Here is a 21,498-nt window from a genome sequence, read left to right as displayed (position 1 = left end):
AGAGAAACTTGGCTTTGCTTGCTTAGGGAGTATGATCCCCACATTCTACTTTCTTACCCTTTCTTCTGGAACATAGAGGCTTATTCTATTCATTGTCATTGTGAAGGCCAGTTTAATGTTGCTCTTACTTACCAATGCAAGAAAGAAAGTAATTCTGGGCCTGAGAATGGAAAGAGGAATTGTGAAGCAGGAGTTATGAGACACAAGTTCTGATCTCCGCACAGTCAACGAAGAGTTGAACAAACACGGCCGTGTCCCTTTGCAATTTGGAAGTCATTTCTTCATATATAAAATTAGGCATTTGAATTAAATAATTTCTAAACTTTCAAACTCTGAAATTTGAATGCTATCAGCCAGGTAAGTCATCATGATTACAGATTGATTATTTTTTAATCTTATTATTTTAACATAATATCTCATACACACAACAGAATATATGTAACCGTATGTATCTAAGTCATAATACCAGATGGTACAGAAGCACACAAAACTGTTACCCAGGGCAAGAACATCACCGGTCATTCCCCTTGTTCTTCCTGTGCTGCCTTTGTCCGGTTCGTGTGCTTTACTCCGCCCCCTCACCCCCACCCCAGGAAACTGCAACTAAAACTTTATGCTGATAATCCCCCTGCTTTAAAATCACTAGTTTTGGCCCTGGCGGGTTGGCTCAGCGGTAGAGCGTCAGCCCAGAGAGTGGAAGTCTTAGGTTTGCTTCTCGGTCAGGGCACACAGGAGGAGGGCCCATCTGCTTCTCCATCCTTCCCCCTCTCCTTTCCCTCTATCTCTCTCTTCCCCTCCCGCAGCCAAGGCTCCACTGGAGCAAAAGTTGGCCCAGTGCTGAGGATGGCTCCATGGCCTCCACCTCAGGTGCTAAAATGGCTCTGGTTGCAGCAGAGCAATGCCCTAGATGGGCAGAACATCGCCCCCTGGTGGGCCTGCCAGGTGGATCCTGGTTGGGCACATGCAGAGTCTGTCTCTCTGCCTCCTCTCTTCTCACTTTGGAAAAAAATACAAAACAAAGCAAAACAAAAGAACCCCCACTAGTTTTATCTCACACGTATGCATGCCCAACCAAGCTTTGCTTATTGTATAACTTTATGAAAAGGGTGTCATACTGCATGTGGTCTTTTTGAATGTCTCATTTCTTAGTAACATGGTGTTTCTCATTTCATCCATGTCGTTATGGGTAGCTGTGATGCAGTCATTGTCACTGCTGTGTAATATTGTATGTAAAATATACCACACTTCGGTTAATCCTTTTCCTGCCAATGGATATTTGCCCTCTTTCCAACTGTTTTTCTATGTCAACAGTGCTGCTGGGAACATTCTTGTCTATGCCTCCCAGGGATATGGCCTAGGGAGGCTTGACCTGTGTTCTTAGATAGAATATATATATTAAAAAAATGTGTGTGTGTACTTGCACATGACTAGAAAGCTATTCACATCTTTTATCTATTTGTTCATGGTTTCCTCAGCGGACCCATTTGTGGACCATGGTTGGACCCTTGGAAATTCATACACTGTTTAATGTGTCCATTTATTGAACAGGGATACTGAGGCAGGCAAACCCTGAGCACTTTGGGGAAGGGAATTTAAGTTGAAAGCTGAAGCCCCTTTCTGCGGGTTCCCGGGGGAAGGCCTGTGAGCACAGGTTGGATGGTAGCTAGGGGCCCATAGAGTCTTCCGCCTCTACTTTGAACAGTAATGTGGTAGGCCCAGCCAGCCCCCCCCCCCGCCCCGACGTCAGCAGGCTCTTTGCTAGGATGTAAACCATTATATGACAGAAAAAGTTACAGGAAGTACAAGAAGTCTCTCCACTGGCACTGAGAACCACTTGTGGGCCCTTCAGCCCCAGCCCCTTGTTTCACAGCGGTGGGTTAGATAACTATAAAGAGCAAATCTTTGAAATGGGCCAGTTGTGTGGCTTCTAAAGCACTGCACCTTCTGAGCATGCTCCTTCCAGGCACAGTGACATAAGCCAGAAGCCAGGATTCTGTACTTCAATAAGCCCCCGGTAGCAGAAGATCCCGCCCCTCCAGGGAAGTGTTCACGAGGTACCCTCCACACTTGTCACATCTCAGCACAGACAGGAATGCACGGCTGGAAATGCCCGCATATGTAACATGAGCCACAACAGAGTAGAAGACTGTGGAGTCCCTGGCGAAAACGCAAAAGTTTTTAGCATAATAATTTACTTCCTGACAGTTTTTAAAGTTCAGTTCATTCCTCCTCCCACTGAGGCAGAGAGGGGCCATATTCATTCACTTGTTTTTGTTGTTGTTGTTTTGTTTTTGTCTGTTTGTTTTTAAGAAAAACTGATCCACAGAACAAGGCTTAAATTCAAGAGTGTTGGTTGGGTCCACGTCCAATGTAAATGTTGTTCTTCTTTCAAATGTTGAAAAGGAACAACTTTAAACTCTCACAAATTCCATAAAACATTATTGTGCCCTTTCTCTTTACTGGGTAAGAATATGTAAAAACTCCAAGATCTATTTTTGTTCATGATTTGAGGTAATCCGATTTTAGCCTTCCAAATGTTGTCTGGAAAAATCTAAGGTCTTCCCGTTAAGGGGAAAAAGGCAAATATAGAAATGCAGTCATCGGTGGTACCGTCCTTTGTTGCATGACCCGACCTGGCCCTTCTGGCATTCTCCAATGGTTCCTTCACTTCTCAGAGGCTGCCAGGCCTGAATAACAGACTGTATGTAACCACCTGTATCTAAGTCATAACCCGTTACCCAGAGCAAGAACTAGAACATTGCCAATCATTCCCCCTGACCCTCGTGAGCCGCCTTCATCCCATTCATCTGCTTTACCCGCCACTCCCCAGGAAACTGCAACAAGGAATTCTGGGTTGATCATTCCCCTGCTTTCAAACAAACAAACAAACAAACAAACAAACAAAGAAGAAACAAACTAGTGTTATCTCACATGCACACATGCCTGAACAAGCTCTGCTTATTGTTGAAGTTTATAAAAAGTGTGTCACAATTGCACGCAGTCTTTTTGAATGTCTCTGTTCTATGTAACACGGTTTCTCTCAGTTCATCCATGTTGTTACAAGTGGTTGTGATGCAGTCATTGTCAATGCTGTGTAATATAGTATGTATAATATGCCATGCTTTGGTTATTCGTTTTCCAGCCATTGGACATTTGCCTCCTTTCCAGTTGTTTTTCCATATCAATTGTGCTATTTGAGCATTCTTGCCTATGCCTCCCGGGTGTATGGCCTAGGGAGGGGCCATGGAATTTCCAAATCGCCTTCATCCAAGTGAAAAGTTCAGCTGGAGTACAGCCTCCTTTTCTCCAGTTGCTTACCCTCCGGATCCCCAAGTTTCCTCTTACCTAGGTGACAAGGATAGAGGTCATCCTAGCCTGTCTGTCCAGAAGGGACCTCGGAAGGTAAATATGTAAAGTGTAGCCATGCCTTTTGCAGATGAGAAAATTGTTACCCTAATTTAAAATGAATTAAAGGTAAGGCAGAGGCAAACCAAGATGAGATCCTGGTTCCGTCCCTTTCCCTGCTATGGACCACAAGATTGGATGCTTAGCCTCCCCTTCCTCTGCGGAATGGGGCTGAGCATGCCCCTGATGTAGGGGTTTGATGAGAGAACACCTGTAAAGTAGTTAGCATGGTACTTGGCATGTAGTAAGGGTTCAAGCAATGTGAGCTGTCATCATTATCCTCATCATCATCATCACTATTATCATTCTTAGCATTGCTTCTTTTTTAAAATTTATTGCCTGACCAGGTGGTGGCGCAGTGGATAGAGTGTCAGACTGGGATGTGGAAGGACCCAGGTTCCAGACCCTGAAGTTGCTGGCTTGAGCAAGGGGTCATTTGCTCTTCTGTAGTCCCCTGGTCAAGGCACAATGAGAAAGCAATTGATGAACAACTAAGGAGCTACAATAAAGAATTGGTGCTTCTCATTTTCTTCCTTCCTGTCTGTCTGTCCCTATCTGTCCCTTTCTCTGACTTTCTCTGTCTCTGTCAAAAAAAGAGAATTTTTTAATTGATTGATTTGAGAGAAAGAGGAAGGGAAAGAAAGAGAGAGAGAGAGAGAGAGAGAAACATCAATCTGTTCCTGTATGTGCCCTGACCGAGAATTGAATCCACAACCTTGACATATCAGGATGATGCTCTAGCCAATGGAGCTATCTGGCCCGGGCTTTTTTGCAGTATTATTAATTACACTTCTCAGTGACTCAACTGGAAGAAGCCATGGTTTGTCTTTCTCAGTCTGGCCCCTTTTCCAGCCATAGCACATGGGCATGAGCACGGAGCCCAGAGCTCAGTCGGTCTCCCTAACATCTATCTGAGCTTCGTCCTCAGACCCCTCCTGACCTGGCCCGGGGTGATGCTGCTTTTACTCCTAGAGACGCTTCCTGGACCCCGCGGGCCTGCACTGCCTGATGCTCCAGACGCCCCTCTGCACTTTCTTCCGTCACTTGGCAAGGCTCTGCTTCTTGGCAGCGGGGGAAAACACTGGATTCCTTCAGGGGAAGGAAGTCACCCTCCGCTTGGCCAGAGTGGCCTCTCACTGGGCTGGGAGGCTGAGCTGGCTCTTCCACTAAGAAACAGGACACCCAGAAATGAGGCAGTTCTTTTCCTTCACTGGAGAAGTGCCCCGGGGAGTCCCCAGCGCACAGCATTGCATGGACCAGAAGAGACAAGTGTCATGAGAAAGGCTACGTCTGTGGAACGTGCTCAACCCGGCAGGACCCTCCCGAGTTCCCTTGCCTGTGTCTGTTCCCGGGCGCTTCCCTTCCCAGCATTCCTTTCTTCTTTGCCCTATCTCCTTTCACGAATGACATTGGCTTTCTCCATCAACAGTTTTAAGAACAGAACTTGGAAGAAACATTTTGGGGGGAACTTGCCCACTGCTAACATCTCAAAGAGGCGCCTTCTGCAGCTTCCGGGCATGACCGCAATCTCAGGAGCACAGTAGCTGTTGTCTTTGGTGGGACTCCTAGAAGCAGCATGCAAGACAGGATTCAAGTTCACGTGATTGTTTTTTGGAAGGAGTCCTGCCCAGGAAACCCTATAAGGGCATGAGGGAAGCAGCGGGGGGAGGGGAAAGGTCCGAGAAGGACGACAGTCTCGGGAAATGTCTGACTTGGAGTTGTCTGAGCTTGGGGGAAGCATACTTGTCGTCGGGCACCCGTGTAAGGGGTGGGCTCTTTACGGGAAGGGGAGAGGCAGGTTCTATCTGCAGAGAGCCGTTCTCTAGACAAGGGAGGAAGCTGAGGGCTGCTAGTTGTCAACACATCAGTTAGGGCAGTGATTTTCAACAGGTGTGCCGGGGTAGGCACACAGGTGTGCCGCAAGAATTTTTAAGGCATGCAATCCCTGACTATTTAGTCAGGGGCACTGACCTCTTCTCCCTCAGAGTGTCAAATGAAAAAAGGACAACAGCCAACACCACAGCCAACTGCTGTGAATGAATCAAAATTATACTTATTTTTTTGTCAGACTGGCAGAAAAATAATATTTTGCAGTGTGCTGCTAAATTTTAGTAATTTGTTTATGTGTGCCGTGAGATGAAACAGGTGGAACATCGCCGAGTTAGGAGACGGGCGTACCAACCTGAGAAAGGGGCTGTGGGCAGAATGCCACCAGCGTCTGGTTCCACTTTCTTTCCACGTGTGCCTACCACGTGGCAGGTTCTTGTACCCGCATCAGGTCACTTAGTTCTCACCACATTTCTGCGAGTTAGGTGTCACAACCCTCCCCAGTTTACAGATCAGGACATTGATTCTCAGAAACACACACCTATGAAGAAGCTGGCCTGTTTCAGTGCCTCCTGCTACACTGGCTCTGTTTTCCCAACAACCCAGCAGGGTGTATTACCATGTTATCAATTCTTTATGGTGGTTGAACCTCTAAGATGAGTGCATGATTCCTTGATGTCTAATGTTGAAGGCCAGGTATGCATGAGATTAAGCACACTCAAAGAAGATCCGTCATGCCTGTCATCCCATAAGATCCAACATCACCTACTTAGCAGCCCCGGGGAAGTCATGAAACTCATGTTTGGTTAAGAAGAGATCTTAAAGGGCACCCAGAGCCCTGAGGTGCCCCTATCATCGCTGCCCCAGCGAGTTGGTATATATTGTGCTTTTCTCTAAAGCATTTGCTAAGTCAACAGGCCCCTGTGTCATCTTGAGTGTCAACTTTGATCAACTGAGAGTGAAGGAGGTCCTCAGGCACACTACCTGTGCTCATTAGGAAAGAATCACAGTTGATGATCAACGACTGAAAAGAAAGAAGAGGGAGAGGGAGAGGCTTATGTTTGTCTTATCTCTGCCATCCTTAATTGTATCAGGATAATTGGTTTATAGTGACAAACAACATCCAAATCTCTGTGGCCTCAGCAAAATCAGTTTATCATGGACTCACACTGTAGTCTTGCCAGAGGTCTGCAGAGGCCACTCAGCTCGTGATAGTTACTCAGGGACCCTAGATGATAAACCAGGTACTGTCTGAAACAGGTTTGTTGTCATACCAGAGGGGGAAAGGGCTTTAGGACAGCCCTTAGAAGTTAAATGTCATCTCAGCTCACAACTCACTGGCCATAACTAGCCACGGGGTCCCACCCAGCTTCAAGAGAGAATGAGATGCATTCCCGCCATGTTCTCAGAATGGACGAGATCCAGAAACCTTAGTTAAACAAAGCTGATAAATGACCACAGTCCACTTCTCAGGTCACCTAAAATTTGGGGCACTCTATTTTCCTAATGCAAAATGTACTCAGCTTCTTCTCAAGGGTGACCACTTCAAAATCCCATCCAGTCATGGCACCAAGCTCCAAGTCTAGGAGCTCAAGGTGATGCATGTAAGTTCCTACGTGTGGTTCAAGTATGGCTCTTGTCGGCCCAGAAATCAATGAACAGCAAATACAAGTGCCTGTATTCTGCTGCTCCTCACTTCCTCTCCACAATCCACACATATGCTCCAGTGGTGAACCAGGACAGTTAAATAACCATAAATAGTCCCATTGGAAGCAAATGGAAGACTTACAAGTCGCTGAGCCATAGGATTTCAGAAATCCTGGTGGGCAGAAGACTTTAAAGGCCCCCCTATGCTACAAATAAGGAAAATTTTCTGATTCCATTCCATTCTAATTTCCTAAGAGGGCTTCCCCAGTTCATTCTCCCCGCCACCCATAGCCCTTTATTCCACCTCCTAGGAAACTCTTCCTTTTCCATTATACTGTGATGCTGCACTTATGAAGAGAGTATTCAGGAATAATCTCTCCTGTGGCAACATCCTCTACTCTCTGCTCATAGAAAGTTAGGGTTCAGGTCACCTTAATGTCTTAATCAGTCACAGAGTTTTCTAGTTGAGGCCCATCGCTCCTTTGGCATCACAACTCTTAAAAATCTTTACTGGCGGCCCTGGCCAGTTGGCTCAGTGGTAGAGTGTCGGCCTGGCATGCAGGAATCCTAGGTTCGATTCCCGGCTAGGGCACACAGGAGAAGCGCCCATCTGCTTCTCCACCCCCACCCCCTCCTTCCTCTCTGTCTCTCTCTTCCCCTCCCACAGCCAGAGCTCCATTGGAGCAAAGTTGACCCGAGTGCTGGGGGTAGCTCTATGGCCTCTGCCTCAGGCGCTAGAATGACCCTAGTTGCAACAGAGCAACGCCCCAGATGGGCAGAGCATCGCCCCCTGGTGGGCATGCCGGGTGGATCCTGGTTGGTGCATGTGGGAGTCTGTCTGACTGCCTCCCGGTTTTCAACTTCAGAAAAATACAAAAAAAAAAAATCTTTGCTGGCTTTTATCTGTTTGACTTTAATCAGTTTCCTTTGCCAAGACCCACACACACAGCCTTTCTAGAAACACATCCCTTTCTCTCAATTACGGGAACCTTGAGCCAGCGAACCTGAAGACAGAGAGCCATGTCCTTTGATTTTTCCCCTGAGTCATTTTTTTTTTTTTGTATTTTTCTGAGGTTGGAAACGGGGAGGCAGTCAGACTCCCGCATGCGCCCGACCAGGATCCACCCGGCATGCCCACCAGGGGGTGATGCTCTGCCCATCTGGGGCCTTGCTCTGTTGCAACCAGGGCCATTCTAGCACCTGAGTCAGAGGCCATGGAGCCACCCCCAGCGCCCGGGCCAACTTTGCTCCAATGGAGCCTTGGCTGCGGGAGGGGAAGAGAGAGACAGAGAGGAAGGAGAGGGAGGGGTGGAGAAGCAGATGGGCGCTTCTCCTGTGTGCCCTGGCCGGGAATCTAACCCCCAACTCCTGCACGCCAGGCTGATGCTCTACCACTGAGCCAACTGGCCAGGGCCATGAGCCTTTTTTTTTTTTTTTTTTTTTTGTATTTTTCTGAAGCTAGAAACGGGGAGAGACAGTCAGACAGACTCTCGCATGTGCCTGACCGGGATCCACCCGGCACGCCCACCAGGGGGCGATGCTCTGCCCACCAGGGGGCGATGCTCTGCCCCTCCAGGGCGGGGCATCGCTCTGCTGCGACCAGAGCCACTCTAGCGCCTGGGGCAGAGGCCAAGGACCCATCCCCAGTGCCCGGGCCATCTTTGCTCCAATGGAGCCTCGGCTGTGGGAGGGGAAGAGAGAGACAGAGAGGAAGGAGAGGGGGAGGGGTGGAGAAACAGATGGGCGTTTCTCCTGTGTGCCCTGGCCGGGAATCGAACCCAGGACTTCTGCACGCCAGGCCGACGCTCTACCACTGAGCCATTTTTTTTAAATGAAAGAATATGCTGCTGCCACCTTTGTTCCTGCAGAGGTTTTAACAATAAATATCACGACCATGTACTTGCATTGATCTTGTTTCTGAGGCCGAGCTGGCTCTTAGTGCATAAGGCATCTCTCTATTGTATCTTTTATTGTTTGGGATTGCAGAGTAGTTGATCCTTCCAACTCTTCAAGTGTCCTTATTCTAGAATCCTTCTTGCCCTCTGGCAAGTGATGTAAATACTTGAGATGGCAGCTGCACCGTTCATCAGGGCTCTGAGTGTCTCTGGTGACTGAGCCTGTCTGGGACATGTGATGGGCATACAGCATTAGGGAACAAACACCTTTGTTACCGGGCCCATGGAGAATTTGCCGTTGTTGGTACTGCAAACAACCTCCTGATATAATAGGCAAATTTATCTCCTGCTCTGGGGTGCCAGCTTAGATGTTTTCTTTCTGTTGTAGCCTCCTTTGGAAATGAAATTAAACACTTCTTAGGAGCCAGTAGCTATCTGATGACACCCATGGAAATGATAGATGTTCAGCTGTCCCGAAGAAAGGGGAGTGCCGTCGCCAGTGACTTCCTACGGCAGGGTGCAGGAAAAGGCAGCCGAGATAGAGGAAGCAGCGGCTGATAGAACGTAGTTGCTTCTCTGAGACTGAGGTCAGAGAGTTGCACAATCACACGCAGAATATTTTCTCTGCACCAATTTCAAATTAAAAGTGAGGTTAAAAAAATAAACAGCTGTGTTGTTGGAAGCTAAATAATGTTTTGGTTGATAAAATGGACTAATAACTAATGTTGCACCTTTATTCCCCCCCCCCCTTCCAGAATGGAACTCTAGCTATCCCTGGAAAACACGGAAGTGAGGAAGATGGCCCTGCCTCCCTCTCCATCTGGATTCTTGCCATGTGGAGTGCTCACACTGCCTAGTGGCACACAGAGAGTGATATTGTTCAATGTTTATTGAGCATCTATTGGGTGCCAGGCATTGGTGTATGTATATTTTTATCCATAGTATCAAATATAATTAAGATGCCTTCAGGCATTATGTCTACCCAGCAAGTAATAATCCGGGAGGGAAGGATCCCCCTCCTTTATTTTTCTCTTGGATATTTTGGAGTCTGGAAGGCAGATAGGCTCTGTAGGGACATTGCCATCAGAGCTTCCACACTCAGGCTCTGCCACTGGACGCAGCTGCCACATTCCTGTAGCCATGACTCTCTCTTCCTCTCTTGCTTATCCGTGTGCCGTTTGCTCAAGAGTCAACATCCCAGGCAGGAGAGTCCTTTCAGCCAAGCTTGTTCAGCTCAATCTTCAGTCATGCTTTTGAGTTCCCCAGTCTCTGACCAGCTGGCGCCTGGGACGTAGGCGTCCGCAGGGTGCGGTGGGCCTCTTCTAGAAGTACTCACTCTGCACACTCTCTGCGCGACCGCTTCCCACACCAGCCACACCAGGAACCCCTCCACCATCTCCTTTCTGTCTTCCACAATCGGCTGAAATCTCTGCTGTGGTTAAAAGGCCTTCTCTCATTTCTTTTGTATGCGTGGGTGGAGCTATGCTCTTTCAAAATGTTGAGTGTCATTTGAGTAAATCTTAAGAAGAATAAGACATAAATATTCAGTCTGTTAGCTTAATGGAAAGTCTGAGACACAATACCCATTCTTAATGAAGCAACAGTGCACACTGCACCCCCCTCCAGTTGGCAGTGCCAGGCCAACACGCAACTGCCCCCTGCGCCGCTGTTGCTTGTAGACATCATTGTAGAGGAAACTCCTATACACACCATTGCTCTGCCACTGAGCTAGACCCACTTTGACATCTTGCTGACAGTCTGCCATTTAGCAGCTGGCCCAGGGAATATATTCCCAGTTTCATTCTAGGTTATAAGTTGGATGGGAAATAACCAGACATTATATCCCCATTCAAATACTCTGAGAAACCTACCGAAACATTATCAGTAAATTAAGCGCCTCTTTTTCTGCCACATAAGAGGGATCTCTTGGTATGATTCAGCTGTGTATCTATTCAACATATATAAGTGAGCACCTACTATGTGCCAGGCACTCTTCTAGGTGTAGAGGACACTGCAGGGGGCATGAAGCTTGCTATGAAGGTTGTGTATCCAGCTGCTGATTCCTTGAAGGCCTTACATAATTCAAAGCATGGAGTGGGACGAAGGAGACCAGACTTTAATGGACGTGATCTAACTTTCTTATATTCAAACCATACAAGCTGATGTGTGTGTGTGTGTTGTGTGTGTGTGTGTGTGTGTGTGTGTGTGTGAAAGAGAGATACAGAGAGACGTTTCCTCCTGGAGTGGAGAACATGAGACGCACCTTTGCAAGGTTTGCTCTCCATGTCCTCTTAACTCCCATCCCTCATCTCTCCTCCGTTAACCTGTCCACCTCTGGATTCCCCACAGCACTTCCTTTCTCTTAGTACCCAGCCCCTCCCACAGGAATAATCAATCTCCGCCCATTTCAGCTCTTCCGGGTTTCCCTCAGCTTTCCCAGCCTACCATGTTAGATAGCAATTGCTTTTCTTCGTCTTCAAGTTATAATCACTCCACAGAGACTGATGACTGTGTGTCCATGTCCTTGGGACTCCCAGGGATGTGCCTTCATCTCTGTGAACTGGAGGGGAAGGAGGAAAACTTAGGAGAGATTGCTGCCCTGGGTGGTGGCCTGGTTTCCCCTGGATTGCCTAAAGTCAAACATGTCTCACCCTCTCTGGGATTAATGTCTTTCAGAACCCCCCTGTCCTGACCTGAACAACAAATACCATTTTCTCCCACACATCTTGACACTCCTTCTTGCAAAATTAGTACCATGAACTTAATATGCATAAAGATTCACACCCATCCTGTCCCTGAGGTCAATTATCGAACACCTTACTCTCACTGGACAATAAATATCTTGTCCAAATCATGTTTTCCTTCTCCAGGGAGAAAGTAGGAAATCTCAGCCTCATCACTGATATTACTTGAAATATAAATCGTTTGTGTAACTTGTTAATAAACTAAGAGGATACTTTCTGGAACAGAAAATTTTGGAACAGAAAATTTCTGGGAATAAAGAATTTCTGAGAAGACAGATGGTTGGTTGGTTGTTTATTTTCATTTATATAGAAATGGAGTCTACCAGTCATTTTGTATTTTTAATGTGAAATTCTTTTTTTTTAAAGGAAGAACAAATGATAGCAAGTAAGGCGATCTCTCCTTTGAGTAGCCCTAGACGCTCTCAGTAAGCCCATTTAACCGAAAGAATACCGTGCTACCTAAAAGGTAGAGCGTTTCTATGAAAACTTTTAGAAGCCAAAATGGCATTAAGCAAAGAAGCAACTACCTTAGGATATATCTTGCTGACAAGTGCACAAAATGAATCGAGATTAAAGCACAGATGTTCACAGACACAGTTCAAAGCTAGGAGGGCGTGATGCTCAGGCTGAGTATGGTTCCCAGGGAAGGAGTTTGGCGGGGCCACTCTCTCCTTGGGGTCACCATGCCTCTGTAATAGCTTGTTGCAAAACCAAGGCTGAATGCTATTTTTGCTCCCACTTTTTCTAATAAAAGGGAAAAAAACACCTTTGGATTTCCTTCAGTCAGTGAAAACAGGTGCTCACGTGTGTCTTTTGTAACAGTGAAGTGGCGTAATGCAAACTTCCAAAAAGAAAGGCTACCTATAATTCCAAACCAAAATCAAGAGCCAAATCCAACCTCTCCCCAAACGTCAAACGGACATGTAAGGTGTGTTGCATTTGGAACTAATAGGCATAAACTGTTTCAGAGTCACAGACCATTTGGAAAGTCATTTGATAGCTCGTCAGCGCTGACGCCAGCCCTCGTGAGGAGCTGTCGTGGACATCATTCCTGGGAAAAGGGTCGGTGTGTTTGGGTAGAACAGTGTGGTGGAGCGGTTATGAAAGTGGGGCCTGGCTCTGGGCATTTACGTCGGCCTCCTGGCTTTGCCACTTGCTACACTCCCTGTGCCTTAGTTTTCCCTTTTGTAAAATGCGGAAAATAAGGTGCTTTGCCTCACACGGTTGTTCTGAGTCTAATATCAGTTTTCTTGTTTTAGCGCAGTCTTATGAAATCTCTGTGCCACTCACTGTCCCAAGACCTTCAAGATATTAATTTGTTTAGTTCTCATAACTCTATAAGCTAAGTTCTGTGATCCATTTAACCACAGAGGTCAAGTACCTTAATTGGGTTAATACATCCGACCTGTTTTAAACTGTGTCTGGTGGACAGTAAGCACCCAGTCAATGTCAGCGGTCGTAGACAGATGCCCTCGGGCACATCCTTCTATCGGGGCTGTATGTCTCAGACAAGAACGTGCAGCTGGGCACACAGCATGGTGCCCAGCACAGAGGGGGTAGTCCATGAGATGATTCAATGGCACCTAATTAATATTTCCTTCTCCAAGATCTTTAAATCCTTTTCCAAACCACAAGATATTGAAGAAAAAGAAAATGTGGACCATCAGTTGTACCCTAACCCATTGTCCCACCATACAGGCAAACCAGTTCCACTCCCACTCCACACGGAGCCTTTGATTTAAGGACACCCATCTTCACCCTCTTCTTTCTGGTTTTTACTTTGAGGATTCAAGGACTGAAGCCAAGGGGCGGGACTTAATTTCCACACGGAAGAGGGGGAAATTCTGAAGTGTCCACTAGGGGACGCATCATCAACAGGTTAAAGAGGGCCAACGATAGGGTTGGCGTAACAGGGAAAAAAAGTTTCTGAAAGAAGGTGAACTGAAATGGAAAAAGTCCCATTGCTCTTATCCTTGGCTGGCCAGACGAACACATAGGATCTTCCGCAGTTAGCTTGTACACAGAGCTCTAGGGTAGATTTTGTCGAAGGAGAACGTGATCTAAATCAGGGGGTCAGGGAGTTTTTGCCTGTTAAGAGAGGTTTCAGCCTGGCACTGCTCTAAGACAGCCCAGCATCACCAATGACTCTGTGGCCCAGGCCAGAGTTTGTGTTTCTGAGGTCCTGTGCCCCAGAGGCCAGGGAAAGGGGCTTTAGGGGGCGGAAGAGAAGAGAGGCCAAGTGTGGCCAGTCCTGCCCTGGAAGTAAGGGCGGCTGGCAGACCTCACTGAAAATTGGAGGACAGACGCTGTCCTCACAGAGACGCTTTGGGATTCCTTTATACCTCGTTTAATTTCTCTGTCTGCTCAATGCAGAAGGTCCCTCATAAATAAAGCAGTGACTCAATTTCTCTTAGAACGACTGTTCAGGTCTTGCTCTGCTTAGCATTCCCCTAACTTTGATTTCATTCATCCGACAGCTTTTCCTGACTTTCCTTTCCTCCTTTCTTAATGAGTTTTAAAGAACCCTGCAAGGAGGAGAAAATAAAGAGCTCTTCCTGAACTCCAGTAACCTCGGCGGCAGTTTGAATTGCCCTTAAGCCTTTAGTGTTAAAAACCTGTCCGGTCACTTCTGCGGGAAAGCGCTCCCAAGGTGTGGGCCGGGCTCTCTGGAGAGAGGCCGGTGGAATTCCCACCCCAGCCCCTGTCTCCCCATCCAGGAGCCACCCTGAAGCTTGGCCCGGGCAGGGCCTTTGTGTCGTAAGATGTTGGCAATAAAAGCCTGCATATTCCAACCTTCCCCAGAAAACCAGAAGGAAGGGAAACTTTTTCTTTTCTGATGGCTATTTGAACCTCTCAAGGTGAGAAGGAGGGAGGTTTTTAGGACCCCAATTCTTGGAAATTCTTGGAACAGCCTTGACTTCCTCTACATCATGGTTCATATTCTATCCAGGTCCCTACTATGTATTCTCACAAGAAAAATGGCGAAGATGGCAGGAAAGAGGGAAGAACACCTGTGTACATCTACTGTAGTCCATGCATTTTATAAACATTGTCTTATTTAGTTCCTCAGCAGTCTTTCTGACAGTGACTATTGAAGCATCCACCGGGTATAAAAACAAATGTCAGAGACTTTCAGAGGTATAGATGTAACTTTATTGGCCAGTTTCACCTGCGCAAGGGTGAATTCCCTGGTGTCCGGAGACACTGCACTCAGTAGGAGCTGCGAATGGGAGTCGCCCCTGGCACTTACAGCTAGTTCCTTATATATCCTAAGTAAGCAAGCATAATACAGAAGCAGAAGTGGCGGTTACCTATTCGCTAAGGGAGTTGCACACAGCATAGCAACAGGGGCTGGGTCTAACTCATTGGCGAACTTCAAACATAAACTTCTGATAAGGGTCTCTAACCAATGGGATGCAAACATTTGTCTTCCTTTGTTCTTAGCCTTACAGGGTCCCTATCATCTCCTCCCTGTCTCTGCTTCTACACCTCTAGCAATCCCAGCACACTTTCCTGAATTTAACAATTTGATCTTTTCTTGATCCTTACAACTATTATTCCCATTTTATAGATGAGGAAACTGAGGCTCAGAGCCATTCAATAACTTGTACAAGTTCATACAGGGAGTAAGGGGCAGAGGTTGGATTTGAATTCAAAGTTTTATTTTAAAAGCCACCATTTTTTTTAAAGTGAGAGGAGGGGAGATAATGAGACATACTCCCACATGCGCCCTGACTAGAATCCACCATGCAACCCCTGTCTAGGGCTGATGGCTGCCATGCTATCTTCAGCGCCTGGGGCTGTGGCTCGAACCAATGGAGCCACTGGCTACGAGAGGAGAAAAAAGAGAGAAGGGGAAGAGGGAGGGGAAGTGAAGCAGATGGTCGCTTCACCTGTGTGCCCTGGCCAGGAATCAAACCTGGGACATCTGCACACTAAGCCGATGCTCTATCCACTGAACCAACTGGCCGGAGCCAAGGCCACCATTTGCTAAATAAGTTTAGCTGCCTTTCCTGAGGTTCTTGCCATTCCTCTTTTGGGAGTGAGAAAGGACAAAGTGGTTTGGACTAGACGCCTGGAAAACGGTAGTCATCCCACGATGAGCAAGCAGTCTGCAAGCCTGAGGGGGTGGGGTTGAGGAGGCGGCTAATGGGGAGCCCTGACAGGCAAACTACTGGTGTTGAAAGCCAGATGTCAACACAGGCAGGGGATGGGGCTGGAGGCGGGGGTGCTGGTTATTGGGGAGGGAGTATGGTTTAGCCAGACTTCCTGCCCTCTCGACCCTTTGCCTGGGGCATCAGAGCACAAATCATAAAGTCTCCGAAATTAATTCTATCACCATATGGTTTTAAATGGTGGGTGTATCTTCACTTTACTCATCCTCAAGCCCTTGCTGTGGTTTCTGGAAGCCTCCTTTGACCCCACCAGACACAGAAAGCCAGGGCACGCTGACCTAGTTTACAGCGTTTAGAGACATTTCTTAACTAGAACAAATTCAGTTTACCAAGCTTCTGACAACAGTCAATAAAGCACATCAGTTCAGAGACTTTGAGCAGAGCTGAACTCCAATCTGGTCCTACCACGTCCTACTTGTGTAGTTTGGGGACAATAAGGAATTTCTTTGTGATTACCACCCCTCCCAACCCCGAACCTCACCTGTTAAAAATGGGTAAGAGTTCTCCTTCCCTCCAAGGAAGAAAGACTGTAGATTGTAAATGCAGGCATCCATTAACGCTCAGTGGATGGTAGCTCCTGAGGCTGTTACTGATCTCGACCTTCAGTTGTGCGTTGGAAACACAGAGCCAGATCCTATCTTCAGGGGGCTCGCTTGTCTCATGGAAGAGACAGGTCCGTGGGCAAATGGCTGGAATGGCAGAGGAAGACCTGCTTCGAGGACACACGGACAAGGAAAATGGGGGCACGAGAGGGAGACACGGACTCAGTCTGGGTAGGGGTGATCTGGGACGACTCTTTTGAGGTCAGCTCAAGGCATGGGTGGAACCCCAGTTTTGGTTACTTTGCTGTCACAGCTCGAATGGCCAAGATTTCATCAAAGGGTGCCAGCCAGTCTGCTTCCTAGACTCCTTGCTTTTCAGTCTTGCTTTGAAAGCAGAAAGCGTTTCTGTTCAAACCAAAGGACTTCCCTTATAAGGAGCCTCGGATTTTGCAATATTCTGCTCCCTGGCACCTTATGTTAATAACAACACACTTAAAAGCTAGTTAGAATTCAGGATGGTGAAAGCAGAAGTTTAGTACCTACTGTGTGTATGGGGGAGATAAACTAATATTCACGTGGGAATTAATCTTTTTGAGAACCTGATATATGCCAGGCACTGCCATAAACTTATTACTTCACTTAATTCTCATAGTGACCCTATGAAGGTTTTATTACCCCTCTTTTACAGATGAGAAAACCAAGACTCAAAGTAGTTGAGATATGTGAGCAGGGTTGCACAGTTCAGTGGTAGCATCATTATTAAAACCCAGGTTTGTCTAATCCCAAATCTCACGCTGTTTCTATCACAGGTCAGCTCCAGAGCAAATATTTACACAGGATCCTGCTCCTTCTTTTTCCAGTAAACATGGCATTTATGAAGTTGCTTATGGTTTTCTAAATTAATGCTATTGCCAATATGGCCAAGTGATGTGTAGTTATTAAGCATAAACATGAGAGGTGCCCTCGGGAACAAGAATCTTTCAACACATCTGTCATAGATGGATGGCACTGATGGTCCTGGGGTCCTGGCCACTGGCCTCCTTGTTGTCTCATGCTTTTTTTTTTTTTTTTTTTTTTTTACAGAGACAGGGAGATAGACAGAGAGAGGGATAGTCAGGGACGGACAAACAGGAACGGAGAGATGAGAAGCATCAATCATTAGTTTTTCATTGCATATTGCAACAACTTAATTGTTCATTGATTGCCTTCTCATACGTGCCTTGACTGCGGGCCTTCAGCAGACCGAGTAATCCTTTGCTTGAGCCAGCGACCTTGGGGTCAAGCTGGCAACCTCGAGGTCTCGGACCTGGGTCTTTCCACATCCCAGTCCGATGCTCTATCCACTGCGCCACCGCCCGGTCAGGGTCTCGTGCTTTTTGTAATGTGACTTTGCAATGTCTTTTATTAAGAGGTAGAATATAGGCCCTGATAGGATAGCTCAGTTGATTAGAGCATTCTCCTCATATGCGAAGGTTGCAGGTTCGATCCCCGGTCAGGGCACATACAAGAATCAACCAACAAATGCATAAATAAGTGAAACAAGAAATCGATGTTTCTTTCTCTTCCTTCCTTTCTCTTTCTCTAAAATCAACAATTTTTTTTTTTTTAAAGAAGAGGTGGAATATATTTTCCATACTTTAAATCTGGGCTGCTCTTATGACTTGCTGGGCCCATGATGGAGTGCTAGCTCGCTCTGGACCTGAGTCTTGAGAAGACTTGTGGGCATCCGCTGTCTCTGGGACCCCTGCCAGGCTTGGGCTGGGCAGCTTACGGCACATGAGGGACACACAAAGAGACTGCAGTCACCCAGCCATCCCCATGAAGCCGGCGTGGAGTCTCATGCACCTGTGTGTTCCCCACAGACACTGATGAATGCAGTCAGGCTTGACTGTGCCCTGCCCAGACCCACAAAAGCACCCAGTCAACTGGTAGACTCATGAAAAATAATAAACGTGTATTGTTTTAGGCTACTGCATTTCGGAGTGGTTTTTAATGCATCAATAGTTAACTGATAAAACCAACAATTTTCTTTTTAATTAGAGGTCAATGAAGCCTAGGCATTTATTGTTTCATTTATTAGTCAGTACTACAATTAGGACTGGTTGTTCCCTAGGTCTGCTATACAGCTATTATCTGGGATGTCCCTTCATCATTGTTTTAGGAATTCCCTTACTTTGCTTTATGAATCTCATGCCCTCCCTTTTCTTGGTAACTCCCTTGTTTTGATGGAGTACATCCTTTGGGAGTTGCCTGAGAATGAATGAGTAGGTTTAAAGACAATGCATATTTGACATGTCTTCATTCTACCCTTTCACTTAATTTGTGGTTTAGCTAAATCAGAGTTCTAACTTGAAAACATTTCCCTGAGAATTTCCAAGACACTGTTTCATGATCTTCAGTGTGGCTGTCGGAAAGTCTGATTCTGTTTTGAATCCTGATCTTATTTATTATCAAGTTTTCTCTCTCTAGAGCTTACAGAATAATCTCTTTGGCACAACTGCTATGAATTCTTTTTTTTTAGAGCCTTCTTTGGCATTTTTATTAAAAATTATTTTAAGTGTTATCAATATCACTTTTTTTTTTACACATACAGAGAGATAGTCAGAGAGAGGGATAGATAGGGACAGACAGACAGGAATGGAGAGAGATGAAAAGCATCAATCATCAGTTTTTCGTTGCGACGCCTTAGTTGTTCATTGATTGCTTTCTCATATGTGCCTTGACTGTGGGCCTTCAGCAGACCGAGTAACCCCTTGCTGGAGCCAGTGACCTTGGATTCAAGCTGGCGAGCTTTTTGCTCAAGTGGGCGACCTCGGGGTCTTGAACCTGGGTCCTCTGCATCTCAGTCTAACACTCTATCCACTGCGTCACCGCCTGGTCAGACATCAATATCACTTTCAATCTTAAGTATCTAATAACATGTTTACAGAAGGACTCATGCATATCGAAAATAAATCTTCTAAATGAATGTTTTCAAGATGTACTCTATTCCTTCTTTTTTGCTTGCCACTAATTACTTATTTGCTCAGTCACTTAGAATATCTTAATTGGAAGACTAAAAAGCTTACATTTGGAAAAAGCTGGAAAGGTAAAGAGTTAACCACAAAGATTTTGGTTATATGAATGAAAAACAACACAAATGTGACTCCTGTGTGTGGTTTATCACCGCTCCATCAGACTGAGTGTGTCATCTCCCAGGTTCCATTCAGTTTAATTATTAAGAATTCTTTTTTTTTCTTCTTCTTCTTTTTTTCAAGTGAGAAGAGGGGAGATAGATAGACTTCCGCATGTGCCCTAACCAGAATCCAGCTGACAACTCCCATCTGGAGCCGATGCTCTGCCCATGTGGGGCCATGGTTACAACTGAGCTATTTTTAGTGCCTGAGACAGAGGTGCCACAGAGTCGTCTTTAGCAACCAAGGCTGATGTACTTGAACCAATCGAGTCATGGCTGCAGGAGAGGAAAGGGGGAGGAGGAGAGATGGAGAAGCAGATGGTTATTTCTTTTGTGTGCCTTGACCAGGAATCGAACCCAGGATATTCACACCCCGGGCCGATGCTCTACCACTGAGCAAACCAGCCAGGGTCATTAGGAATTCTTAGAATAATATGCTTTAGTGTGAATCTGTTCTCATCTATTGTGCTAAGCACTCACTTGGTTCTTTTATGCCTTTATATTCCTGTTCTTTAATTCTGGAATATCTTTTTGATTTATTTCTTGGATGACTTCTTTCTCTTCATTTTCTCTCTTTTCTCTTTCTGTCACTCTTATTATTTGCATATCAGATTTTCTAGAACGATTCTCTATTTTTCTTATCTTTTCTCCTTTGTTTCCATTGCTTTGTCTTTGTTCTATTTTCTGGGACATTTCTTCAACTATATTTGCTAAACCTTCTATTGAGTTTATTCTTTATTTTTTAATTTATTTTTATTAATTGATTTTAGAGAGAAAGGAAGAGAGACAGAAACATTAAACTGTTTCTATATGTGCCCTGATGGGTGATGAAACTGGCAACCTATGTCTATTGGGGTGATGCTCCAACCAACCCAGCTATCTGGCCAGGGCTATTGAGCTTATTTTTAAATCTGTGCTTTCATGTTCAAATTTTAAAGAGCTCTTTTTTAAAGGGTTCCTTGCATGGTTTTACACTATCGTTGTATTCTTGTATCATAGATACACTACCATCCTCTTACCTTACTAAGGTTATTAATGATCTTTTATATATTTTTTTTAAATTATTTATTTATTTATTCATTTTTAGAGAGGAGAGAGAGACAGAGAGAGAGAGACAGAGAGAGAGAAGGGGGGAGGAGCTGGAAGCATCAACTCCCATATGTGCCTTGACCAGGCAAGCCCAGGGTTTTGAACCGGTGACCTCAGCATTTCCAGGTCGACGCTTTATCCACTGCGCCACCACAGGTCAGGCGATCTTTTATATTTTTAAGTTTTCTTCTCTGTGAATCACCTTGGCTTTTCGTGTGTATGAGTGAGGGACAGAAAGCTAAGAACCTAGTGTGGTCCTGGTTGCAATGCTTTGATGGGTCATTTCCTTGGAGAACTATCATGTTAGTATCTTTAGGGTTTTCTCTCAGGCTTTCCAAATTCCCCAGAAAGAATGAACTTCTGCCTGGAGGATCCATGTTTCGCTGTTGACATTCTGGGAGCCAAGTCAGGGGAGAAAGCTAGGCAGCCCCAACATTCCTTATGCATGGCTTCACTTTCCAGTGTGGTATCTCTAGCGTGAACTGAGTGTGCCTTGTAGCCCTTCAGTCAGAGACTCTTCATTTTGCCTCCTTCAGAGGATAAACTTCTGGTCATTTGCTGGAATTGGGGAAGAGTAACCACTCAACTACTTAGACTGGGGAAGGAGATCTTGTTCTAACTGTAGACTGTAACCAATCCGCCCAATGAGGCCCACCTCCTCTACCACATCCAGAGGTAGCCGAGGCTGCCAATTCCTGAGCCTTTGGGGAGTTCTGCTACACAAATCTGGTTGCTTTTCAACTTTCTCCATTTCTGGCTTAAGATGCAACTTTTCCAAATTCACGCATTCAGTTGCCAATGAACCATCACTTTCCAGTTCCAAATGTTTGTTACTATTCTCTCTTCTTCCATTCTCTTTGTCCCGCTGCTTTATGCCTCTTTGGAATACCTCTCATTGTCTTTCCAGTCCTGCATGAGGAAATGGAGGAATGTACAGTTTCCTCTCTTTCCCCGAAAGTCCAGGTGTAGTTCTTGGCTTTAATGAACTAACACTTCACG

The sequence above is a fragment of the Saccopteryx bilineata genome, chromosome 1 (genome assembly GCF_036850765.1).
Source record: "Saccopteryx bilineata isolate mSacBil1 chromosome 1, mSacBil1_pri_phased_curated, whole genome shotgun sequence".
Classification (NCBI taxonomy): Eukaryota; Metazoa; Chordata; class Mammalia; order Chiroptera; family Emballonuridae; genus Saccopteryx; species Saccopteryx bilineata.
Note: the sequence above shows the minus strand (reverse complement) of the source record.